The sequence below is a fragment of the Falco rusticolus genome, chromosome 3 (genome assembly GCF_015220075.1).
Source record: "Falco rusticolus isolate bFalRus1 chromosome 3, bFalRus1.pri, whole genome shotgun sequence".
Taxonomy (NCBI): domain Eukaryota; kingdom Metazoa; phylum Chordata; class Aves; order Falconiformes; family Falconidae; genus Falco; species Falco rusticolus.
The window spans coordinates 17094279-17121348 of NC_051189.1; the positions used below are offsets into that span (position 1 = coordinate 17094279).

General features: G+C 43.6%; 1 protein-coding gene across 22 annotated transcripts in view; it reads left to right on the top strand.

The window, feature by feature from the left end:
- Positions 1-27070, top strand: part of MTSS1 (MTSS I-BAR domain containing 1) — a 127105-nt gene that overhangs the window by 55777 nt on the left and 44258 nt on the right. The window contains exon 1 of one of the 22 annotated variants that reach the window (XM_037381635.1): positions 18493-18650. The exons of the other annotated variants lie outside the window; for them this stretch is intronic. The gene's annotated coding sequence lies outside the window, so the exon portion shown is untranslated. Of the gene's footprint in view, positions 1-18492; positions 18651-27070 lie in introns of those variants that run through there. 22 annotated transcript variants of the gene reach the window in all.

The following is a 27070-nucleotide window of genomic DNA, read 5'->3' on the forward strand; positions in this document are numbered from 1 at the left end:
GGGGAAGAAGTAACAAGCTACTGTGAAATAGGGTCTAAGTATATTGCATATTCTCTTCGGCCAGTCTTTTGCTAGCCTGGAAGAGTGAAAAGAAGTAGGGGTGTCATTAAATTTTCCTTCATGGGCAATAAAGGTCGCAAATAACATACTTCGTCACACCTGCATTACAGTTAATCCTGTAGGTCACACCAAAACCAGTCTCTATCATTGAAGTTGCACACCCAGGTTTTTGCCTCCAAGGTTTGTCCACTGGTGGAGTCTGTAATCTGCCAGTGTAGTCCTTACTAAGAAGAGCTACCCCCCGGGAACTGCCAGTCTGCCCTGTGTGAAACAATTAAACCACCACCAGAAAAGATCTGGCAAGTGTCTACCTGGTGAGTCACTGGGCAGAGGAGTGCAGCGCTCTGCGTCATCCTCCCCAGTCTTGCCGAGCGCTTCACTACCTACCTGGGGGTACAGACACTTCATTTTTCAGAAGTGAAAATGCTGCTTTTTTGATCCAGATAGAAAACTGTTGTTACTTCTGCCAACATGGAATTCCTGCCTGGTTTTGTTTTGTCTCCTGCATTGTTTGTATTGGCTTGGCATTTTCATATTTTGTATCCAGTGTCAGTATTTGTTTCTGGGAAGAAAGTTTTGCTTAAACTTTTAATTTCTGCAATTTGTTTGTTTAAACTTGTTGGCAACTTTAACATGCTGCACTCTGTTCCATATGCTAGTATCAGTGCTGCTTTTAGTGTGACTGACTTCCAAAGGAAAAAGCAGCAATTGGGCAAGGAATGTTTTTTATGAAATAGTTGGGAGTATTTTCAGTTATAATAATATTTGGGAATATTTTGAGCTATTTTGTGACCAGTTTTTAATAAAGGCAGGGTTACTTTGGCTTGTACTGAGTCAAGATTGCACAGCGCTGAACCCAGTGAAAGCTTTTTTTCTACCTTGTACTTACACAGTGTATAACCATGACAACAGTATCAAGATGATAGGCAACAACCAAAAATTTCTGATTGAGCACAGCAAAAGCTGTGAGGACAGACAGATGTATGTAGTAGGTGACAGGACGAATGGTTAGTTCATTAGAAAAAAAAATCATGACGGTGTATGTTGAGAGCTTACCAGATGATCAATGACATCAAGATGGGATGGCCAACCTGAGACAGGAGCTGACGCTTCAGTAGTACGGTGTAGTGTGTGAGGGTTGGAATAGCATAAGCCCGGTGGAGGCACTGAAGAAGTCCAAAACCACAATGAAAGCAATGATTTCAAGTGCATTGCTAAAGCTAGACCAGGGGAAGGAAAGCTAAGTCTGAACAAAGCAACAGCATACATATATCAAAAAGGGAGGCAGTAGCATTACCAAAACCCAAACTTAGCTACGAGCTACTAAGATGGATGGGAAAAACACCTTTGTTGCTTTTCAGAAGTAATCCACAAGCACAGCCTAGACGTAGTGATTTGGAGAAACAGAAAGCAGCCCCCCATAGCTGGGTCTGTCAGTTGGGTGGCTGTGTCTCCAGTGATCAGGAAATGGGGCTAGAACATGCTTTGAGTCTGCCTTTTTTTTGGCAGTGTTTCACAAAAAGTAATGCCTGAACATAAAAAAATGCAAGTGATCAAAGATGTTTAAGACGTGGGGCAAGACTGAAAAGGAGAGCTAATCTGAGTCATCCATGTAAAGTTGTTTGTTTTATGTTTAAGTTTTAGAATACTGAAAATACAGATATATTTTTTTCCCCAAGGGTTGAGGATGCTGCACTCCTGCTGATCACAATAAAATTATTTCAGTATAAGTTTGGTCCTCCAGGAAGAAGCTGAACAGAGTGCAAAGAGCAAAAAATCTCAGGATGGAGCCCTCTACAACCGCTGCAAAAAGCTGGAGTGGGAAGAATGAGGAGGGAAAATGGGAAAAGTCTAAACCACAAGAAACAAATAGGTGGACAATTAAAAGGAGGAACATGGCTGCTTGTGCTGAAGGCAGCTGGCAGGCTGGGGAAGGAGGGAATGGGTGGCTGAGTGTTGTCCAGAGGAGGTAATTATTTCTGGCTCTGATTCATGTAATATTTAAGGAATATATCTGTATTTTTCATGATGAGCAGCCTGAAAGAAAATGCTGGAAATCTGACATCTGTGGAAAAACTTCTTTGCTGTAGATATATGCCATGAAAGTGAGTGGGACTGAAGCAAAGTCCATTAACAAATTCCTTTATTGATGGGAGCGGGAGGTGAATGCTCTGGACCAGATGAAATATCCAGTTAAAAAAAGTGCTTAACTGTTGAATTCCTTTTTCTTTTTTAAAAAGTAACACATTCAGGTTTCTCAGTACCAGACTCTGCTTTCAAATTAAAAAATGGTGTTGGATGAAGGCAGTACAGGGTATGTTTCAAAAGTTAGGGTTATGAGGCAAGAAAAAGATCATACTTTGTGTTGGATTGGCCAACTATTAAAATTGGGGTACTCTAGATAGTTGGCCTTGCTGTGAGTACTTCATTGTGCAGTTTCCCATTTATCTGGTTTTATTCTGTGATCTCAGGGGCAATCACTGGTGCAGATGATGTATCCATCTGTAGTCCTAGGTAGATATATTAACTTTTGCATTTATACAGAGAGCATGCATATTTTGAGGAGGTTTTTGAAAGTAGCCTCTGTCCTTGTTATCTTATCTGATCTCTTACTCAATTCAGACTGAGAATTTCATTTGGAATTCCTGTGAGGAGATCTCCCTGGTGTGAATGGAAAGCTTGTGCCCAAAACGTACAGGTAGGCTGTTTGAATCTCAGTGGGCTTGGAAGTCTGAGTGGTGATGAATTTATTGCTTCCCTTGGTACGCTGGTTAATCTAGCCCAGCTTGCTTCTGCAAAATAGAAGTGAGAAAGCAAGAACTGGTAAAACAAACTCAAATGTTCCGCTTACACTGTCGCTTGGGAAGAATTCCCTTCCAACTAGCTATTTGAATGAATCCAGATAAGAAAGGGAGAGTTGGGGTGGTTGTATTCAGACTGCATTATATGGTGATGAAGATGCATACAGGCACGTACCACGGCATCTTCATTCAAGAGAACAAGGAGTAAAATGGGCTTCCTGCTGAATGGGGCTGCTGGCTCCCTTTGCAGGCAGCGGGCAGAGGCAGGCACAGTGTCTGAGTTAGGCCATTGTACCAGCGGGTCTGAAAACAGCCTCTGCTGTACAGGGAGCCAGGGTCTACCAGCCTCGCAGCGCAGGCGACCTGCAATACCACCCTGGAGGTCTGTGGTGGTGTAGTCGCTGCTCTGATTATGACCCTTCATGTCTAGAGGTAATTTTGGCCCAGCTGTTGTAAATTAGAAAGCACATTAGACTTGACTTCATCTGACATGTAGGCAATGATTTATTTCTACTTTTCTGTATTAGTAACTATATGCAGGGGCAGTTTTTAGCCCTGTGTCACTGCTTCAAAATAAAAACCAACGTGCTTTGAATTGCACCGTGTATACAACCTGGGTGACAGGTTATAGGATTGTGCTGCTTCATACATGGTGACACTTGCACATCTTGAATGTTACCACAGAAAATGGTCCCCAGGGACTGTTGAGGATGGTTGAATATGCAGTAAATTTGCAGTTTGTTGAAAATATCTGGCAGCAATGTCCCATATTTAAGTGTAGATGTGTTTGTAATGGGTTTCTCTGGTTGGCTCTTTAGGATATGGTTTTCTCCTGGTAACCTGAGATGCAATCTTTGAAACACAAAAACCCCAAAGCAAGATTTATTTTCTTGAGTATTCAAGAGTATGATTGTCACTTAGTTGGATTTCTTTATATTAAATTGGTTTTGTTTCCATTTTTAAGTTTGGGGACTGTGCAGACGTGTGTCACCTTGTCTAGGGAAATATCTGTAGCTGTTATGTATGTATGCATTTCTTACAACAGCAGGGGTAAAGCTGTGGTGGTACTTGCAGGGCAGATTCTGATTGTGCTGAAAATTCCTCAAAATCACTTATTGTTGAAGATGCCATATGTGAAATTGGAGGTTATTGCAAGCTCCCCCAGAGAGCTTAGCATGGAGGGTATAACGCTTTTCATTGGAGTCTGCTGGCTTTTAATAATCTCCTTTCACATGGGAGAGAACTCATTTGAAGGCTCCACCCAGAGGATAAGTGTCAGTGGGAAGCAGGGGGACATTGAAGGGGTGACTGAAGATAAGGTGGCACCCCCCTGTCTGAGGTTACCATCCCAGGTTACAATGAAAGAAACCTTGATGGGAGAGCACACTGCTGTTGCTGTGTGGCATCTGAAGGCGGCTTTACTTTGCTAAGTTGCTAGTCTGGGTCCCATCTCATGTTCCTTAAAGTCTGTATTTAAAATCATCTTCATATGAAGAAATCTGTCTTGTTGCTTAATAGCTTCAGGCTGGCTTTTGTATGTTGATTTTCCATTTACACGCCTGATTTAAATATGTTGCATCAGATTTAAGAAACAGTTATGTTATTGGCAGGACAGCTGCTTTGCACATCAAATAGTTGTAGAGGGTGGTAGATACTATAGCCAGCAACTGTGTAATAAGAACAAAGCCTTGCCACACCGGTGGAGCTCTCTGGCATCTAGGGAGGTCTGGATCCAGACTGCGTGGCTTGGACCTGTTTCTGGTAGGGAAGGTTAGCTTGCTCCCAGGCTTTGCTCCGACTTCCAGTGCTGGGGGTCCCTTGCAGAACTGCCGATTATTTTTTTGTATGTACTTGTTAGCTTCACTGCACAGCCAGCTACCTGAAAGGAAGAGGTAATTAAAATAAATAGGGTGGGTAGGGAGTGGAGGAAACCTGTGGTTTCTCTGTGGCACTAGAATTGACATTTTTCAGATGGTTTAGGCCTTGTCAGAAAATGTTTTGTTCAGCCTTTGTTTTCTATTGAATCCCGTGTGCTTGGTTAGCTTCTTTTCAAATTAAAAAAAAAAGAAAAAGAAAAAGCTCCATACATGGATTGAAAGCTTTATCTGTTTATCTCCTCATTAAAAAGACTGTCTATGAAATGTGCTGACAGGGCTTTTACTCTCTTGCTTTCTATTCTCATCACATTTTCCACTGAAAGCCTCCCCTCTGCTATTTCTGTTCCATAATAAATGGGGCTTTCTGGTGGTAGAAGCTCTGGACGCTGTTCCTGGCTCTCCACAGGCTGTGTCCATCGCTATGGGTGAGAAACTTGGAACGTGCAGTTTGGACTGCAGGGAGGACGGTTTGGGCATATGGGTTTAATCCCCTGAAAGGCAGTTTTCAGAACCCGGAGGTCCCAGTATCGAACGTGGTGCAAAGCACATCACAGGTTATCCTCTAGCTAGGTGCTTAAGCAAGAGGCCACATTTGGAGAACGGTGTGCAGAGCGACGAGCTGTCTCAGCTGGTGAGAGAGCGCCACAGTGGAAACAGCTTCTCAGGAGACTCAGTCTCAGGACTTCTGGAACCACTTTAACCAATTGTTGGGCAATTTGCTTGGGGGGTGGGGTGTAAAAAAGCAGGTGCATCAAGCGTTATACAATTTGAACCACTGAGACATTGCTGGTGGCTGAGTCTCCTTACAGCCATATCATTAATATTGACATTACAATGAAATGATGGAGAATGAGTTTTGGTTACCAAAGAAATTGTGAAGGGTAACTTTTGGTATAAGCTGTGTTTTTAGTAATGTAATTGAAATTCTACCAATACAAGCGGTAAAAATGGTGACTGTTACCCCAGCAGTGACAGTGTGACTGGCCTTGAAGATTCTGGAGCAGTGGTCTCCAGCCTTTGCTGGTCTCGGTTATTAACGTGAGAAAATCCATCGCTGTTTGCTCTGCTTTAACTTCCATTGCATCTGAGCCGTTTGGGAGAGCTTGGTTTGTGAATTGGCATGCTACACCATTAAAAAAAGATGCAAATTTTAATAGACATCTCTATAATCAAAGTGTGAGTGTCTGATTTTGTTTCATTTTGCAGATAAGAGCATTGTTCGATTAAACCAAATAAAATACCATGCGTTTCACTTGCACGCAGTGGTGTGCCTCATTCTTCACTGCAACAAAAGAACTTTAAAAAAATTTTAAAAAGGCAAAATCTTCTCACTGTAATAAGCAGAAATGCAAAATCAGTGCAGGAGATGCATCGAAGTGCTCACGTTCCAAGTCCCACAAAAGACAGTTGCCTGTGGGGTAAAGGCATGCTCATGGATGGGCAGAGTAAACGCTTTGTTCTGGATTTTGTGCCACTTTCGCCTGTTCATCTCTTGTGCAAAAAAAATCCTGTGCAGCAATATGAACATTGTGATGTTTGATATGTAGAGCAGACAGCTGCAGGCTCAATTAATTCCCCCCTCTGATTTTTTTTTTTTCATAGTATTTTTTTTCCAGAAGGTTGTAGTGACTTCCAAACCCTCACGGGTGAGTGGCATTTATGGCTTGTTGGCTTTGATCGAAATGAAGCGCAGAGTCCTGTTCACAATGAGAGCGGCTTTGCACGTGGAAGTCTTCACCGGGTGTCTTTTTCGGGTGGGTGGACTGAGCTGCTGGCTGCTTCCCTGGGGTGCTTCCCCATAGCTTCACAGGCATTCGTCTCCCCCAAAGCAAATGAAATTTTGGGTGCTGGCTGCAGGAGTCTGAGCCTGCCTGGAATGAAAGCAAGCCCAGGGAGGTGAGAACAAGCAGCAGGCTACGGAAGCAAAGGGGAAAGCAAAGTGCAGCAGCCTGACGTGCAGGTGCTCATGCACCCTCTTTGGAGCCTTGTGTACTGTAAATACACCCGAGGAAAAGTTCTCCACTGCCTCTCTTCCCTTCCACCCACCCTATGCAATCTCCCTGTGCCTTCTCTCTGGCAGGTGCAGGAGAAGCTCATCAGTGCTCTCTGCCAGTGCACACACCTGTAATTTAAACTTGTTTGTCTATGACAGCCCCACGTGCCTGGTGGTGTCTGCCACTTGGATGGTGTGATACCTGCCTGTGGGAGGGAGGTGTGGATGAGGAGCAGAGCCAACTGCAGAGCTGGGTGGGGGGATTGCTGCGGAGCCCTTACCAGGTTGCCAATAAATGTGGTGAAGGGGGCAAAGCGGTGTGGGACGGCATGTGGGCATCTCTACTGGGAGAAAGAGTGGGAACCCACCAGGTTCTGTCCAGCTGTCTACTTTAGAAACTGCCCTTGTTGGATGTGCTTCATCCATCCACATCCACACCTGTGGATCTGTATATTGGTTTTGTAGTCAAGAGGGTTGTGGTGGTGGTGTTTGCTTTTTTTTTTAATAATAAAAAGTAGTTAAAGAACAGGCTGTGCTAGGCTGATTGACTAATTGCTTCATGTTTTAGCTAACAGATTAGATTTTGTCAAAAGCAATGTCTTCCCTTCCCAGTGATAAAGCAGCATGATGGTGGATATATGTCTGCTTTATGGTACCCTTTTTTAAAGTTTCTGGCATGTAGCATAGGTGACTGTGGGATATTCTAATGAAGCTGGAGTTATTAAAAAAAATCTATTACATTTCAGGGGTGTTTGAGCTTCATGCTTCAATAGTGCTAATTAGATACGTGACCCATTTTCATTCTGCTTTAGCTCCTGGGGATGAGGAGCCTCGTTATAAATACAAGGATAGAGAATGCCCATGTTCCTTACTCTAAATAGCTTCTTCAAAACATGCCCAAAGGGCTTTAAGCTGTTTTTTTTTTTTCTGTGGACACTGATTATGTTTTCTTTAAGTGGGGAAGTGAGATAGGGGGAGATTTCTTTCCCCAGAAATGAATAATTGAACTTTTTTTCTTGAATTTGGAAAACCTAGTGACAAGTCAAGGTCCTCTTGAATCTTAAGTTTGCCTTGTTTTTATTGACAAGGGAATAAACTTGAATGCTTTTTATGCATAAAAATGCTTTTAATATTACAGTAGCTTCCCATTAACTGATATTTTTAGCTAATACAGTTTGTGCAGCCCATCTCTTCATGAAGTGCACTGAGTGTCTGGCTGGATGCTGATGAAAGGTAGCAGCCATGAAAGGTACTTGTTGGGAAACCGCCTGTCAAAATGCATGTTGTGATGCAAAACTGAGGCTGGAAGGAGCGGATGGCCTGTTCGAAAAACGCTCTCGGAAAGCTCTTGAGTTTTGTGCTCTTTTCAGCAGAACTCAGTTGTTTCCAGAAGATTTGTAGAAAGCAAACAAACACCCCCCAACGACAGAAAATGCTGAACTCAGTTTGGGAAGAACCCTGGGTGAGACCTGGGGATAAGTGTAAGTGTATTAAAAATAATACAAATGAATACAAGATAAAGGAGCATTGCCAGACAGCTGTCAAAGGAGGTCTGGCTCCTGCATCTCTGGGCTTTGCTGAAATGACCTCTTACATTTCGAGCATCTCGCCTGCCTGTGTATGAAATGGTTGTTCTGAACTTTGCTGATACACCTCGTAGGCAGCAATTTAGCATGTGAGTGCTACTGTTTTTAGAGTTACCGTACTGATGTCCCTCTTGGCATCCTGTGCTATCTTAAAAAAAAATAGTTATTGAAAGAATATGAGTAAAGACTATCTGGAGTCAGCTTTCAGCAGTGAAGTGTTCGCTTCTGAGTAAGTTAAGTTCTGTGTTTTAGCCGTGTTGGTGGGGTTAATCTGAAGGCAGACAGAAGGAGGAATTCTGTCGCTTCGCTTTTAATGACTACACTAAATGGAAAGGTAAGCTGGCTGGGTTTTACCTCTGAATTTACCAGTCTGGGGACTTGTTCGTAAAACCCATGCCTCAGAGGCTTGCTTTAAATTTAAGTATACTAAACAAGCAGGCTGTGGCAGAGGAGTTTGAGACCGGTTAGTCTAACTTTAGGAAGGTTTTCTGGGTGTTTTGCTGGGATGCTCTGTCAGATCCTTTGGTGTGAGGACTTTGCTCTTTGCAGTGCCTGCCTTTGCATGATATTTTGACATGTATGCAGCGGATGATGAAGTTAACCTTTTCTGTTTGCAGAGGGGGAGGGAAATAACCTTTTCAAAAGCTGTGTTTATCAGGATAAACATAACTTTTTACATTGTAAACATGGGCAATGTGATGATATTTTGAGTGGGTGTTTTATTGCTTGTGGTCACGTTCCCATTCGGAGCATGTTAGGTGCTGTTGTCCATCTCCACCATGAGAAAGCTCCATCTAAAAACGCCCAGTAAACAACAGGATGAGGAGGGCTCCATGTAGGAGTGATTTAAGCTGGAATCCGACAGTTATTTAGGCCCGTGTTTAGCTTAATTCACTGTAAATATGCAGGGCTACGCAGAGCGAGTAAAGGTTAACACAGTTATAAGCGTTTGAAGATCAGAAACAAGTTTGCTTTAATTTTGAAATCTGCGTTCAGCTGTGTGATGCCTCGCTGCCAAGTATTCCTCAGAAGATGTTGGTGGCACATTGCATGGCTGTTTGCGTTGGTCATGGGTTATTTTGCAGTTTTTTTATCAAAAGTCCATTTCCGTGTTTTCCTCATCTTCACCACTTGTTTTTCTTAATCCCACTATTTACATTTTTTTCTCCTGCAGATCTTATTCTCAGAAATTTGAGCTATTTTGGCTCACTGCAGTGTTTGAAAAGAAAAAAAAAATTATTGAAAAGAATAATTAAATATTTTTCCCTGCATAAAAACATTGAATAGCAGTTAGCTACTGCCAGGGCAGAGTCTTCAGCCTCAGCTGATGGTGTACTGAGAGTTAGTTAATGTTGCACTGCACAAATGTGCTGTGCTCTGCAGCTGTTGGAAAAACTAGCTTTTCCTTGGGGGGGGGGGGGGGGGGGAAAAGTGGGGAAAACTGCTTTTCGAGTGATGATTTGGCAGAATTTTTGAGTGCATATAGCCTGATGCAGCTTACTCCCCAGGAAGGCATCTATCGGAGTTAGTGGTGCTGCGGTGGAGGGAGTCTTGCCTGCTTGCTCGCAGAGGAATGCGGCTCCGTGTCGGGCCCTACATGCCGCACTGGTTTTTTGCATTCCACCGGAGATAGTGCCTGGGACTTTCTCTTGAGAAGAAAACCAGAAAACACCTGTTACTGCCAGCAGCTGGTGCCTCAACAGCAAACAGACAAGGCGGGTGGATGGACAAGGGCTCCTGCATTCCTGCCTACAGAACACATAGGCTTGTAAAGTCCTGCTTGGGAATAAATAGTTTGTCTTGAAGAAAAATGAGTGATGTTTTGTGGTGTGACTAAATGGATTAGACACGCTGTGGATGTGTTATCTAGGAATTTTTAAGGAAGCTGATGGCTACATCTCAGAGGTTTTCTTTTTCCCTTAAATTATCTCACCAACTTAATATGTTGAAATGGTGCATGTATAATTGACTGAAGCTTTCTTCTTTGGTGAAGCTAAAGTATAAGGGGATAAGGAAAAGGTTTTTTCGAAATTGTAGATGTGTGTGCAGGATTTTGCTCTAAAGATCACAAAGTCCAGATGTGTTCTCAGGCATAAAGACAAGCTACAAAAAAAAAAAAAAAAGTTGTATGTTTAGTCTTTCAAAATAGTATTTCAGGCTGGATGAAACAATTTTCAAATCTCCTGGATTAGACCAGACAGAGTAAACATCTCTAAATGGCATGTTCTCTTGTGAGCAGTGTATTCAGCAACCAGGGATGCAGGGAAGGGATGCAGAGTTAAAAGCATTTTAACCAGATTTTGTTCTGCTGGTTGAAAAAAGCAGAGGGACCGCAATGAACACCTGGAGAAGCTATTGACATGTATTAACAAATGGTTGTTTTCTTTGAAGACTTGGTGTTGTTACAGAAGAACCATTTAAACAGGTTGGTCTGTACAAGATGCTTTGTTTCTCTGGCTGGCTGGATGGCTGGGTGCGTTCTCTGTCCTGGGGATCATGATGTGCCAGTAATTGCAGTTAAATGAACATGGCTGGCTCTCAGGCAAATGAAACCTGATTTGTCACAGCTGTCAGAATGATCATGTCATGTTTGTTGCCTTCAGGAGCAGTTTTAGGCTGCAAATCCTGTTAAGGTCCCAGCTTTCTCTTGTTAAATATTGCACAGCATGTTTGCTGACCCCAGTATTTATCTTGGTGGGGTTTTTTAAAGGCAAACACACCAGTTCTATCTGTTACATAAGCTGCGGCTGAACTTCTGTGAACCTTAGTCATGTGGGCTTGAGTTTGTTAATTTGGTAGACTTCACGGACTTGAGCATAGCAGTAACGTGAGGGCTTGCACAGAATAAGACAAGAGATTTTCTTGTGGATTCATATGGTCAGGGTTTTGACAATCACGCTTCAAATTAGCTTTTAAAGAGCAGCCCTTCCAGGCTGGATTGAACATGTAGTTACTCTTTACAGCAGCAGCAGCAGACAAAAGCAGTACAGCAGTTTTGAATTTTGCATTCATGCCAGCAGGAAATACAGTAGAATAAATGCAAGACTCTATTTGTAATACCTCAAAAAAACACAGTGAGGTGTAGGCCTCTTGAAATCCCCCTTAGTCATAATTTCAGTATTTATTTGCTTTTGTTTGTAGATTAACAGATTGGGTCTAAATTGGATAGAGCAAGTCCTGTTCTGTAAAACAAACAAATGCTAACTTTTGGATGTCAAGCCTGAGGCAGCAGAGAGCATTCCTGCTCTATTCTTCTCCTAAAAAAAAGGAAATGAGGTTTTAAAAAAATATTGGGGTCCCTGAAATACCTTTAAGGCTGACTACTTCTTCTGTGCTGGTGGCTGTAGGAGAGCTCCAGAGAAAGAGGTGAAAGGTTTGTGTCCATAGTGTGTTACAGTGCAAGGCTGGGAAATGTCAGCAGAGCTACCCAGAGCGGGAAGAGCTCTGAGCTTTCAGCAGAGAGGTTGTTCAAGCACATTGCTCTGGTACAGCGCTGGCTGCTCCCTTTCTTGGTCACCGCTGAGTCTTGTGGAAATGGCAAGGTGTCTCGTCAGGCTGCAGCTGCCCCTCTCTATGCCACCTGCCCCAGCCTCTTGGGGATGATGTCAGGGGCACAGCTATCTGCATCTGCTATCAGCTTAGCCCTGTGGTGGCTGCGCTGATGGGATGTCTCCAGGGCTGTCCTTTCCCTTCGGCGCTCTTGCTCCTGCAGAGCAGTGCCCCAGCCCTGGCACTTCCAGAATTATCGGGGAGATGGGGGCTCAGGATGAGCACGGCTGGCTGGGGAAGGAGCAGTGCTGCTTGCAAGGGAGGCTGTAGGAAAGTGACTGCTGAGCCTGAAACCTCCTCCTGCTATTGAAATGGCTCTGCCTTCTTCCAGCCTTTCTGCTTGACGTCCCCTCCCCTCCTGCCTTCCCTGGGCAGAAGTGCGTGGCTGCACAGGGCTTTGCCGGCATTGCTGGGGGGCCTCGGACTAGCTCTGATGCTGCCTGTGCCTCATTGTATATATAATACTCTTGCAGATGCAGGGATGGGATGTACCAGGAGAAGAATAAATGAGGGAAGGGAGAGCAGAACTGGTAAAAAGGATCACACGGAGCTGCCTTGTTAAGTTTTGGGCGTTTCTAGCTGCCAGAGCATCAGCAGAAGCTGAAGAGCCTCTTCTTAAAAGGTTTATTTCCATTTATGTTATCTCCAGTTCTTCTTGTACTATATGAATTGGCATGCAAGTATCCCTTCCATGACAAGAAACTGCAATCCCTGATGCTCAATGCTTTTAAAAAGAAGTTTCAATCTTCTCTAATAGCTACATGACAGTTTAATAGTTGATAAAAGAAAAACAAAAAGTTACACATCTGCTTTTGTAGATTGCAGGAACATGACATTGCAGATAAACATTATGAGCTTCAGCTTAATGATTTATTGAAGCTCATTTCTTCATTTTATTGTAGCTTTCAGTCTCTTACTATGCAGCTGTCTGGTTTCCCCAGAGAACAGAAGACTAGCTCGGAGATATAAATCTCTGTTAATGATTTTAAATAGCTATCTATCTGTATATAATATGAAACTTTTTTTTTTCTTTTGCCCTGGGCACTCAGTCATGGGATTAGGAGAGGATAATCAATAATCCTGAATGCAAAGCACAGCCACTCTCTGTGGCGAGCCCTGGTGCTCTCAGGCTACACAGGGCTGTTGCAAAACCCCCTCACCTTCTTTCAGCCTTTTGCTCTGAGGCCTGTCTCTCCATTCAGCATCTGGAGGTTTCCAGCTGAAACGGTCCCTCCAAGAGCTGCAGCCTGCACTGCGTGCCAGAGGAGATGACTGTTTTCCCCAACTGCTCACGTGAACCCATTGCCTTTACGTCTCTTACACATCAGGAGAAACAAAGGCAAAGCTGTGCCTTAGCTGGTTGGGAGCACTGTGGTATTCTGTTTGGTTTTGTTTGTCCTTGGCAAGTGAAAGTTAGATGAGGTTTGTACAAGTAAATAGGAGGACCTGTTGTGAAATAAGAGATACTCTAGGCAAATGTACTAAGGAAACATGCAGCGAATGTGAACAGGTCCCTGGGCATTAGCCAGGATGTTCCTCACCTCCTGTACTTTGTGTCTGAACCAGCCCTGGAGGGACTGTTTTCATCATGGAAAGAATATGTAGACTCAGAACTAACATTCCCATTTGTTTCCCCAATGATCCTAGATGAGTTCTTACAGCTGGGATCACTTGTTTCCCCAATGATCAAGTTCTTACAACTGGGATGCAAGACCAGCAAGGTGTGTTTGGATGGGAAGGACAATTACGGATTCAGTATCTTTTGTTTTACGCAAATTAATGTTTTGTCAGGAAATTAGTGATTTAGGAGATGAAGCGTGGCTGCAGGATACTTGGCTGTACTTTGTAGTTTAACTGGGAGCACACTGGTGGTGACTGAATATTGCTTCACCTTCAAGGCTCTCCAAAGGCTTGTGCAAATAAATTTGGTTACCGTCTTTTTTTTTGCGCTGGATACATGTTCCCAGCAGAGAAGCCTGCACCAAAGTTGCCATTAACTGCAAGCATCTGCTTGTGAACTGAAGGCATGGATATCCCTTTAGATAAAATGTGGTCGTGGTGGTGCTTCCAAGAGTAAGACAGAGACCTGTGGAGCGCAGCAAACAAGCTTGTGCTACTGCCTGTATTTAGGCTTGAAAGCCAAGTTGTACAAAAGGGTGTGGGGCGGTGGTGCGGGACTTCCTAGAAGGTCACTGCCACCAGTACGGAATGTACTTAGCACCAGAGGGCTCGTATGTGCTCTGTGGTGTAAGGTAAGAAACTCTATTGCTAGATCTTCTATAGCTTCAAGAGGAGAGATGGCAAACCTGCCATGCAAAGGAGTCTGGTTGTGATGGCAGGTGTGTAGTCATTTTGTGTGGAAAACAGGAGGCAAAACCAGACCTACCATCAGTGGCTTTGTGCTCTTCCTTCCCCTCTTCCTTCCTCCTGTTGCTCCTTGTAGTTTACTTTGACCGTTTACCGCTGGTAGTAACAGTCCTGCCCTTCATGGCATGATCTCTATGGCATCCTTTGCTGGCCCTTTTGGGACACTTGCAAACAGGACTCACAGGAACAGCCCATCTTCTCCTCCAGTGCACCTCATCCAGCAGCACTTGCAGACTGGCGAACGGCAAGACCAGTGTCAATTCCTGTAACGCTTGCCTTGATTTTTTAAGGGTTTGGATCACGGTTTCCCAATGAGAAGGAGATCATGGAGATAAGATTACCTGCTGTTAGCATTCCCATGATCTCCAGCTCACTCGTGTGTCTAATGTGTATCCTGAATTTACTGGGTTTAGTGGGGCAGTCCCAGCCTGGCAAATTGCTTTGTCAACCCTATGTGCTCACCACTTTGGAGGCACTACAGGACTTCTTCACCTTTTTCCACAAAAGTAGCCAGTTTTTGGATTAACACAAGTGAATTGGGAAGGGCTAGAAGTAAAACACTGCACGTGAAACCCTGCATGGTATGTTTCTGTGCCAAGTGAACTTTTATCGTTGACTTAAAGGCACATGTGGATAACAAATAGGGCATCGTTATGATTCATGGTGCTGTTACAGCATGAGACCTAATAAATCTTCTTACATGTGCCTTGTACTTAGTTCGTGTACTTTGGCCACTGGGATTTATTCTTAGCTCTGCTTTTTTTTTCAGGAATTACTGTACCTCCGTTAAATGGAAGCAGTACGCAGACTGTCTCTTGGGTCTGATTTGCAGTAGCTTGTCTCAATCAGGTGCAGGAAGGGCTGGGAAATGCCTTAGGAGAGAGGGCAGGGGCAGTTGGAAGTTGGAGAGGGCTGGATCTGGCCTCCTTTTGCTTGTGTTGTTACTTCTTTTGAACCACTTTTTACTTCCTGAATTAATGCATGTTTGCAATTTTCATAAATTGCATAAATACTCATGGCAAGAAGACCTGTCCACCTCTTAGTTGATCTGTCCATGACTCTGTATTTAGCTTTTCTGGGAAACCACATGTGTTGTTTAACATACTGGAGTCTAAGAAGGAGATTTGAACAGTCTTGTTTACATAAGGTAAATGAATATTTTTGCTCGTTTCTGTGCTGTTGCATGTGCAATTATTGTGTGTACTTGAAGACTTGCATTCACGAATTTAATTCCAGGAGTAGAAATGTATTAGGAGTAATTGGAGGAGTACGTGTTGGTATTGACACTGTTGGTACTGCTTTTTGTCGGTAGCCAGAATGCCAGTAATAGGTTCTGACTGACTTAAAAAAAATAATTATGCTTAATTCCTGGGAATGGAGAGAGGCACAAATAAACCAGCCCTACAGAAACTTGTTTGACAAATTCTGTAGTCTCTTTACACATGGGAGACAATGTTTGAGCTTTAGTGTTGTGGTTCTGTTTTGGATCCAGAGAACCCAGAAGGAGCTGCACTGCCTAATGGTTCCTGGCCATCCTCTGATCTGAGTTTTGTTTTAAGCAAGTCTGCCTATATCTCTATCTCATATTTATATCTTTTTTACTTTGTCTAATGATTTCTCTATTTTGTTTCAATGCTGATACAGTCCATCTGAGACGGAAACGATGATGCTGAGCTCTGCGCAAATGGTGGCTGGAGTTACCTATGTTGGCTTTTTCTGGAAGTGGCTTTAGAGGGTAGCGGGGTTGAATCCAGCTGGTACAACAGGAGCTCTCCCATCTGCTCTGCTCTGGGGTGCAATTGCACAGTAACAGGCCTGATCGAGCTGGTGGCCTGTTATTTAAGTTAAGGCATTTGCTGACTCATTAGCAGAAAGGCAAAAATGGGGAAATACTCTGCCTGCTAGCAGATCATGTGCTGTTACAGGCTGTGGCAACATGGCAGTACTGCCTGTCAGAGGTGCCTACTACCTGCCTTTTTTTTTTTTTACACACAGACCCACCAACCTGAAATGGGAAGGAAGAGGAGCTGCAAAGCTAGTTAAGGCTGCTCAAGCTAGTCTGTGGGGAGCAGCTGGGTTTGCAGAGTGCAGATACTACTCGTCTCATCCTTCTCTGCCTTTCTCCCCATGAGCTGCCCAGGAGTTTGGACAGGGCCCCCGGACCTTGGCCTTATGTTGACACAGACTAAATTATTCTTCTCCATTGCTTCTCCATCGTCTCCTGTGGTAATTACTGCTCTGCAAATCTACCCTCTGGTCTGATTTGTAAACTCATCCAGGAGGCTGAGCAGCTCTGAGGATCTGCTGTAAACATGACTTATCTGACAGGCAGTAAAGCTGCTCTTGAGCTCTCTGAGGAGAATTAAGCCTTCGTGGAAGAGACTGTCTTCTGGGCAGCTGGTTTTATCAGTCTGTGTTGCAGATTAAAACATGTTTCAATATCTCTTCTATCAAATCAAGAAAAAAATGTTCTCATTACCAGGTCCCAAGGCTGCATGTTAATAGAGAACTAACTGACCAAACGTCAGTCACTTGAGCTCCTTGAAGGAAAGGACCATCTCCCATGTGCTGAGTGTACAACAGTACAGCCCGTGTCTTTTTTTAGGCTGGTGGTGTTTTTTACGTTTTACCCATCACAGGCAGGAGCTGCTCAAGTTACAGCATACCAAGCCCAGACTACCATGCCAGGAACATACATATCTGCTTCCACGCTCCTTGCATTGTGGTGGTGGTGCTTCTTGCATTGCTTTTAAAAAGGAAAGGTTTACGGCCTCTCCTAGCGCAGCTGTTAAATATACGCTTTATTCTGACTTTTACCCCCAGTAAACCTCTACTTGTGACACCTGTGGCATACCTCGTTCTGGCAGAAGTCACCAGTTCAAGTTTTGAAGGCATTAATGACATCTCAAAACCAGCTAGTGTCCGTTGGGAAGGTGAAATCTTGTAGGTAGAAGAGCTTCTCAGCTCTGCACAGGTCGCAGGTATTTGGGGGGTTTCAGTTGCTTGTGGTAACTCATCAGATTTTTCTTGTAGGAGTGCTGAGAGGTGGAAGCATTGAAAGTGATTTTAGAAGAGTTGGAAACAGAAAGAGATCATGGTGCCTACATGCTGTGCCTTTACTGTTATTGTGCAAACCGAAGTACAAGATTATAGTGACAGATAAACGTCTCAGTTTAAGCCTTCTTAGAAAGAAATATGAGATTTTGGACTTAAGTGTAAGCCAAATAGATTGAATCTTTCTTGCTTTCTAGTCACAAGGTTGATACATGACTTTACTTTTTGCCTGCTTTTTTTTTTTTTTTTTTGCCAGCTTATCTTCTTGCTGTGTGAGATGAATTTCTTTTGTCTTGATCCACTTTCTATTACGAGGCCACGGTTTTAGTTTTTTACCCCTGTAAAACTAAATGTCTGCTGTTCATAGAGGTACAGATGTCTTTGATGTAAATCTTCTTGCTGTATGGGCCTGGAGCCCTTTTGCAATAGTGTTGCAGGAGTCTTGTTAAGGCTTTCCTGTGTCATGGTAATACCAGGCCCTTTAAGCAGTAACGCTGCTTTAACACTTCTGTGAACAGCAGTGCAACGCCTGATGAAAATGCAGTTTTTACTGGCATGAATGTGTTTATGTTAATGAAGCTATGTGCATACATGCTGGAGCTTATGGTACAAATATTTTCCTTGCAAACCCCCAACTGATGTCTTGGTAAGGGTCTTGGTGAGTCTAATCCTGGATTTAAAAAAACATATATCATACTAGACATGGCCTTATAAATACAACTAGGGTAGGCAGCTAAAAATAACCCTTTCCACAGTGCAGAAGGCTTGGTTTAAGAAGTGGAAGAATATTTAATAAAATACTTTGATCAAACTACCTGCTGTAGAACAAAAAGTTTTAATCGTTCTCTGTGAAAGCTTGTAATTTGTTTTTTCTCAATTATCACAACTGAACAACCCTAAGGAACAGAACACAGGAGTGGAGTTTGAACCCAGGATCTCTGGATCAAAACCCATGAGCAGATGTTGTCTGAGGTAAAGCGCTTATCTATTATTGCCTTGCAGCCAGTAACAGGTCCCTAAGCTTTATGAAATGGTCAGTAAAGGGTGACCAAAGGTAATTTTTAAGCTAAAACTTACAAAAGTAAATTTTTAAACTTAACCTGTGTGCCCCATGGTGCAGGCTTAGAACAGGAGGTAGTGTGTGTAGTTTGATTCTTGGTAAGTCTATTTGGCCATGGGCTGATGGAAAGAACATCTGCTCTTATTGCTAATTTTTCTTTGTATTTTGGTAACCCTCTGGGCTATGAACAAAAATCAGGGGCTGGTCCTGCGAGCACGAGTGGAACTTGAGTGCATTGTGCCTGTGCCTGGACTTAGAGAACTCAAGTGCTGAGGGAAAGCGAAACAATTTTCAGGTCCAGAGGTCAGCAGGGTACATGCACGCTCTGGGAGTTTGCTGTTGCTGTTGCTGACTCAGCTATGGGGAGGAGGGAAATATGTTTTTCCTTTTCAGAATTGCTTATCAAGCTGTTGGGGAAAAAGAAATTACTATGGTGGAGAGGGAAGGGCCTTGGCTGTCAAGAACACAGTTCAAGCTTGCATGTACTTTCCTGTATACCTTATAAAATGCAGGTATGGTTGAATGACAGTGAAGTTGCGTGTTACATATTACAGGAAAAACTTTATTTGGCTGATCCAGCAATTTCTTGATACTGTAACACCAGCTGAGGAGTGGAACAGGCAGAAGGTGAAGATGGATAGGTGTTCACACACCACCACATTGAAGCCTTTTCTGGAGATGTGAGACTGCCCCCGAAGAGTATATTTGCAGCAGCTACGATAGAAGATGAAGAATAGTAGCTAGAGGATAGCGAATAGCCTGAGCAAGTGAAGTACTTGTATCAGCGAGTAAGAGAGGCCAGGGTCTCTGTCGTAGCTCACTGAAAGTTCACAGCTTGTATACAGGCACAAGCTCCAGACCTTCTCCCAGAGCTCTTGTTCGCAGTGCGTCCTCCGGAAATATCAGCCCCATTTCTTGGAGCATCTGGGAATTTCTGTGAGACCTCTCCTTCAGTCTAGCACTGACCTGGACTGACCCTGCTTAGCTTGCGAGGCAAAACAAAATTGTAGCTAGGGGACTATGGCTCTAGTAAGCAGCCCTGAACAAAATTGAAGGCTGTTAAAGTGTCTAATTGAATTATTGCACTACAGGGGCATAGTGACTCATAGTGAAGCTAATCACCTGCTGTTTTATCTTGACTGCGAAGAATAGATTGCTAGTTAAACATTTAAAGGTCATAGTCATAGAAATTGTAATAGTGTTGCCTTCCCCTCCCCCCCCTTCTGAGTATTATGTCTGAAGTTACTAGGGGAAATCGAGAAGATGCTCTTTGGAGATCTGTGTTCTGAAGATGAGGCTCAGCACGCTTATCTTTCAGGCTCACACTGTGGACTTTGATGCATTCATTTGTGAGAGAGGCCATGCTGAAAAACGTTGCATTGACTGCACAAATTTCCCCAAAACACCACTACTATGGCACTTGTGTTCTGTGGAGAATCAAATTATCCTAAAATTTGAATCACAGGTATTTGGGGGGTTCGTTCTTGTTCATTACAGGGACTTCCAGGAGTAAAACTGGAGCTCCTATTCCCACAACCAGGCAGGTTCAGTATTTTCTATTTAATAGCGCTTTATTGTTCACGGGGCCAAGAGTGTCTTACAGGAAACAGGATTTTCCTCATTCTGCCAAAAGAGACTGTAGATCTCTCTAGTTTTAGTCTGTTGGCTGAGAAAAGGGCAGGCTGTTTCTTTCTGGAGTTAACATGTCCATGCAGGTGAGTGGGGGAACTGTGTCACTTCGCCAGGAGTATGATTCCCGTCCCTGCGGTCACCAAAGCAATTGTTGGGATGGTTTTGTAGAGAGAGGACTTGGCTCTTTGCCTGGTGGATCCTCCCATGCTCTCGGCTGTAAAAGAGCCTTCCAGGTGATAAAGGTGATACGCTTTTCTTATCAAAATGCTGGACTTGGTTTAAATAGCTCTTCTCAATGATTCATGCTCCTTAGATCGCATCCAATTCACTGTCGTGAGTCACCAGGACAGGTGGTGTCTGTCTTGGCGGCTCTTCTGGAGGAGCGTTTGGGTGGTGATGGAGGAAGACTTGCGGATTAAATAACAGGAAGCTGTGCTAACAGGCATTTAAACCTCTAGCTTGCTTCAAAAGTCAGTGATGAGCAGCATCAGCAGTGATGGCAGCAGTGTGTTATCGCTCCAATTTAAATACAGATTTTGAAGGAAGTTTGTAGTATTTTCTGCATATGGATGTTTTACGGCAGGAAGCATATCCTGCTATAAATGAATTAGCCTGTTCGACAGCCTGGGTTAAAGGCTGTATGTGCCTTAAGCCTGGAAGTTTTTCCTTTTGGAAGTGTTTGCTGTACTAAATCAGTAGGCCACTGGCGTGTTTTGAGCTTGACCGTTTCCTTGCTTTTGGAATGGGTGGGAGAGAGCACAGTGACGGAAGAACGTGTTTCCTATTGGCTGCCAAGTTCTTGTACTTTGGTGGCCAACAAGCATACGAAGCTGAGCAACACTGTCTTTAGAGAAGAGTTCTGGGCTACAGACAGCTGTTTCGTGATCTGAGAGAGGGGGGACTTTGGTCTGGCATCCAGTGAGGTGCTGGGAGATGCTCTGTGTTGATTTCTGTCTTTATGCCCATCTTGCTGGTAGGTGTTCTCGTCTCTAGTGGTGGTTCTTATTTTTAGGAGGGATCCTTGGTTGCACTAGTGGCCTTTTCCAGGGCTACAGAACTGTTTATGGGAGATGCTGATGCCAATCACATAGAGACAGAAGGGGCCAAAACTTCTAAATGAGTAGGGTGGATAACAGTGTCCTGCTGCAGATTCAGAGATCCACATTTTGGTCCCTGGGTTTGCACTGCACCAAAGACTGTCCCTGATCAGCCCTGCTCCAAATCCACCACATCCCTTTGGCTGGAGAGCTGAAGGAAGCTGACTGAGATGTTAAGTCTATCAAATGCTTGAGCGCTGCTGGCTGCAGAAAGTAGGACGCCTCACTCATGAGGGCTGGTGGCTTGCCTAGCTTTTGGATTGACCTTTGACCTCGCTAATAAGTTGATGAGGGATATATTTTGAAATGAGCAAACTGTACAGGACTTTTACTTTTGGTCTCTACTTGTCAGAACATTTTTGCTTGGAGTGCGCCTTGGCAGAGAGGTGGCTAAGGTCAGTGCTTGTCTTATGCCCCAAGCATTTGTAGTTCACCCCAGTTTGACTTCTCCAGGTTAGAGGTAGGTTGGTGTTTCACACTATTGCCTGGCAAAGCCCGGCAGCATCACAGTTGTTTGAAATGTGTCCAGTGCAACTCTGTTAAAAGCAAGGATGCATTTTTAGTAGCCAGCAGCTACATTCAGATGAGGGGCAACCTGTCCCTGTGACTCCCTGGAGGCTGCTCCACCCAGGGGTCAGGCTGAAGGGAGGTGATACCTTCTTGGAAAAGTGTCTGCTAAAAAGATCTCTTCACCTTCATTTTGCAAGCTCGTTTCTTTTGATGCTATTTTTGCTTCCTTTTGCAAAAGGCAGTCAAACTTCAAAGGAAGCAGTATTGTACCACCTTCTGTATGTATTTCAGGTTTAAAGCACAGTCTTCTCGCGTTTGGTTCATGCTAGAAAAAAAGTCCCTGGGGATCCTCTCCCTCCTCCTGCCCATCAGGACTGCTGACTGGACTTCCAAGAGCTGACTCTAGTAAGGGGAGGGGAGTCATCGGATGGGTAATTGCTGATGCTGATTTGTACCTATTTTGTCTTCAGTCATCTTCATAAGTGCTTTAGAATAGTGTTAGGTTTGGTTTTGCTTTCAAAGCAGATAACTCACCCTGTCTCTCTTTGGAGCTCAATACGTTTTTTAAATTATTTTTTGTCTATTTGCCCCAGCTTGCCTACATTGCAGCAAACCTGGTGTAAAGGTTTGTTAGCCGATAAAACCGGAGCTCCTTGAATGTGATTCTGTTCTTATAGTGTTCACAATGCATCAGTCTCTGCAGGATTTTTTTTAGTGCTTCCCACCTTTGCTGCCATAGGGTCTTGCCACATCTCCCAGGTAGGAAAATAAGGCCAACATATTCTGTCCCACATGTATTACTGGTTTGCCACCTGTAACTGTGTATTCCTTGGGTTGCCAACTGAGGTACATTGTTCTTTTATCGTAGTCTGACCTACAAGCTGTGCCTTTCATGGCCTTTTGATCCTGTTGGGAATGGCAGCTTAATGACACCAACTACTTTATTTGGGCAGATTTTTTTTCTTAACCAGAGAAATACTGCTTACATCAAGACCCAATTATACCGTCCTTACTCCTGTACCAAAAAACAGTTCTTTGGGGGCAATCTTTTTAATGGAATCACTTATTTTACCTACTTTAAACAAGCTGTTACAAAAATCTAGGCTAAAGCCTATTGCAAGCAGTTGTATCTGAAATTGATTGCAGCTGGACAGATTAAACATGGCAATTATTTCTGTTGAAGGCATGCCCTTGAGTTTGCTCACGATGAGTGACAGTGCTGCTGCCTTGGAAGACAAATTCAGAGATACTCAGTGCCTGTGCGAGTGCTGCATTGCAGGTACTGTCAGCTTACGTCACGAGCAGATACTTCGGCAGCTGAAGGGCTCCTCGGGAGCCTGAGGAGAGTGTGGCTTCAGTACCATGTAACAACAGATCTCATGGGCTGTGTTTGCTGTGCTTCTCGCTGCATATCTTGTGCTTCCTGCACAGGGATGTCTTTATCAGCAGCGCTTCGTTCTCCTTAACACAGTGTAAAAAGCTGGGAGTGCTTATCCCTTTACAGGGTTTTGGTTGGAGGGCTTTTTAGCCTCATTTTTTAATAGATATATTTAGAGACTTAGACGTGTCATATTGTGATTACAGCTTTTACACCCTTTGAACCTGTCTGCTTTAATTAGCAGTTGGCATTGCCATATTTATAGATAGATGGAAAAAGCACAAGCTAGTCGGTTTTCAGCGCAGGGTGTATTTTCTTCTGTTGGCAAGTAGTTCATATCCATTTTTCCATAGATAAACTGGCTTGGCAACCTGCAGATGTTGCAGGCATTGGGTACTGATGCTTGAAATAGAAATGGACTTTGAAGAGGATGTGAGATGGGGGGAAATAAATCAGAAACTGCTGTTGCATTGGAAGTCTATTAAGAATGATGATACATCATGCTTACTGGAGCGTAACTGCTGAAGTTGACCACATTAAAAATGAGCACATTAAAAATATATATATATTAAAATATTGCTTGTATCACATTATTAAGGTTCCTTTTCACTTTGGCGTGTTGTGTTAACAAAACCAGTTACCAGTACACGTGTTTGGCTGTTCAGTGTGGTTAAGTTGGTTGGTGGATATAAGTGGGAGAAACGGATTGATTCTTTCTGGAACAAGTTGTGCCTGGTCTATAAATGATGTGAAAAGTGTGTGCGTGTTTTTCTTCTTAACTGTGACTTTAAATACAGAAAAGTTTTGGTTTGCATTGACACTGCAATGCCCAGGAGAATGTCAAGGAATGAGAACAATATCGTGTTATTAAACTCCGTGTGTTAGCTGCTCCTCAAGGACTGTCTGCAGACGCACTTTACTCTGGGGAAAACACTTTGAGGCACCTTTGCCCCCTTTTGAGAAGCTCCTGTTAAATAAAACCATAAATTACTTCTCAGTGCAGATGTTAAATATAGGAACGCGAGTGTTGTTGAGCAGCTCACGTGGGGGTCGCTCGTTGTTGGGTGCATGGTGAGAAGATGCTTTGCTCTGTACGGTGTTTGGTTGCCATGATCTCAACCCTGTTGTATGGCAGCCTGGGGTTTGCACTGCCTGTGGACTTGCAGTAGGGTACGTGCCATCATCTCGAAAAACATACTTCATCAATCAGTGCCTTAAAGCATTACTTACCCATTGGGGAAGGTGGGCAATTCAGTAAATGCATCTTTCCTGCACACCTTTTTAGAGCGGCTGCATCCTTATTCTGCAGACTATATTTTTCACTGTCTTGCAAGATTTCTGCCATTCAGTCTACGACAGAGCTGAACATGCTGGTGAGCAGCAGATGGATTTGAGTCAAGCTTACGCTTGGGGATTTGGGACCAGAGCCCAAGTCGTAAAGCTTCCAAAACCCGGTGGCTCTCACTTTGGTTAGCAAAATAAAATCTCGTCATCTCTGTTGGCCCTGTGTGTTACAAACTGGTTTTGAAACCACATGGCAAGATGACTTTCTGTTGAGTGATCCAAGGCTTTTCTTCCCCAGCATGTCCAGCACAGTGTTACAAATGTGGGTTTCCTCAAACTCTGTACAGTGTGCATGTTTGTGTGTTTGTAATTTCTGAGCGACCTGTCCCTCAAGTTGATCGTCTTTGGGAAAAGAGCTGGGTGAGTTGATCGTTCCTGCTTCACATGGCTGAATAGGATGGAAGAGAAACCTTTTGCGTAACAATATCACAGTGAAATGTGAGAATGTGGGTTACATGGTACTAAATCAGGGTGGTCTCTGGGGGGAGTAGTTAATAAATTCTAAATAGGTGACCCTCTCTGAGCACTTTCCTCTAAACTTGTAATTTATATGCTAGTCCTGTGCCATTACAGTGCTTAAAGCCTAGGTCAGAAATCCTCCATCCAACTTTGACCTCCTTTTGTCTTTAATAGACAAATTAATAGCAATAGGTCACAGCCAACTGTGCGTTGTAGGTACAGGTTGACGAGGTCTCTTAGAAGAACAAGGGAGCATCAGAGCGTGTGAGGAGCTGTGAGGTTTAGATGGATTTCCTGCATTACCAGAGATGTCAAATAACCAGATGAATGTTTCTGTACTACAATCAGCTTAATCATGAAGTACTGTGAATTCATTTTTTGAGAAATGCTAAGAACTGCAGCAAATGTTCATGGATGCATTTGAACAAGTTAGTGTTTAGGCTGGCTGCTTTTTGTAGGGGAACTTTAATTGGTTTTGTGTCATTTTGAAAATACCACCGATGTAATTTTTTCCCAGATTGGGTTGTGATAATGCTGTTTTGTGTGCATAAAGTGGGTGTTTGAACTCCTTTGGCATCGAAGCTTTTACTTGGTAAAACCAATGAACACTTTCTACATATATTTACTGTTGTTACGTTGACGAAGCAATGTCAGGGGAGTACAGCCTGTGGGTTTGAACTGCTGGGACAATGGACTCTGGATTTTTTGGGTAAGGAAAACAATTTTCACAGGGCCACTAGTTGGCAACTGGAAGAGGAGCCCAGGAATCTGCACCCCTAGAGACACTCAAATCTGCACTGGACAGACCCCTAGGAACCTCATCAAAGTTGGACCCCATGGCCTCCTGAGGTCCCTTCCAGTTTTGTCTCCCTGGTTTATGCATGAAATGCTGAAAGGAAAAAAACAGTAACGAAACATATTACACTAGCAGTTGGAGCGGAGCAGTACAGGCACATGGACTTCCCTACCATGGAAAGAGGGGCATCCCCTAAGCAGGGTATTGACATAGTTTTTCATGCTATTGCTACAAAAGCCTTAGCAGCACACTGTATATGGATCACAGCCTTATTTAAAACTGCCCAGCCCCAGCTGGTTTCGTGATTAAGGACTGTAAGATGAGCAGGACTTTGCTAGAATGGTCATAGTGCTCTGAAGTTTTGTCCTGCGTGGAGTGTGAGTGCAAATTCCTTCCTGCTCCTCTCCTAGGGGGCTGTTCAATGAAGGGAGGTACAAAAAGTGTTCTGTAGTGCAGTGAAGGGACAGCTAAAATGATGGAGAAGCAGTGCTGTAAAGCAGCTTCTGTGGGCATATGATAGCTTCTGCTCCCCTTTCAAGGCTTAAATGTCAGAATTTGCAATGTCTTGCTCTTAATTCATCTTTGTTTTCCCTCTGTCTTTTGGTTTCTAGTCTTTTTCATTGATTGAAATCCCGTTTTCCTGAAGCTTCTTACAGTTGTTCTTGCGAAGGGTGATTGAGTGATATTTTAAAATTTAGTCTACTTGCACAGATCTTACAAATCTGGTGTGCATTGCATGTGTGTGCATCGCAGAGAGCAAGTGCAGCAGAACTACATTCATCTGCTGTTCAGTGTTCAATATGTTTTCACTACAGTCCAACAAAACTTGTTTGGAAGAAGAAATCCAGTTGCTCTGTTCTCGTAGGAGGAGATAAGCATGCCCTTGGTGTTTGCATGCCAGTCAGCGCTGCGAAGTGTCTTGCTGTATGCCATGTTTGTAATGCCACGCACCTCTGCAGCTTCATTTGATCTTTTCTACAAGATGTGCTTTTTTTCTTTTTGTGAATCAAAGGAACTTGTGAAGCTTTTCTCCTGCTGCACTCTTCATGGTTTAAGCAGGCACACTTTAAATGCAGCCTGACAGCATAGATTGTTTGGAAGGATTTGTGGGATAAACAGGAGTTTGCCTGCGGAGCATGTGAATCTGTGCATTCAAAGCAGCCAAAGATCTGGGGAGTGCAGTCCTGTGCTTGTAAGCTGTCTCACCTGATCTGCATGCAACCTTGTTCTTGTGTGAAGCTTGCTTCACTTGCTGCTTACAAGTAAAGGAGAAAATTCCTGTACCTTTTCCAGATTCAAAAGTATGAATACAGAGGTTGCTGTGTCTTTCAGAGTGTGTGTTTATTGAGTTTGTGGCCAAAAGCACAAAGACCTCTGGTTTCTCTGCTCGGAGGTGACTGTCCTCATTTCGCTTTCTATAACAGGTGGAATATTATGTGGGTTTTTTTAAGCCGAGTTCAGTGTTGTGTATCAAATTCCTTCGTACTGGGGGCTTAAGGAGTCAGCT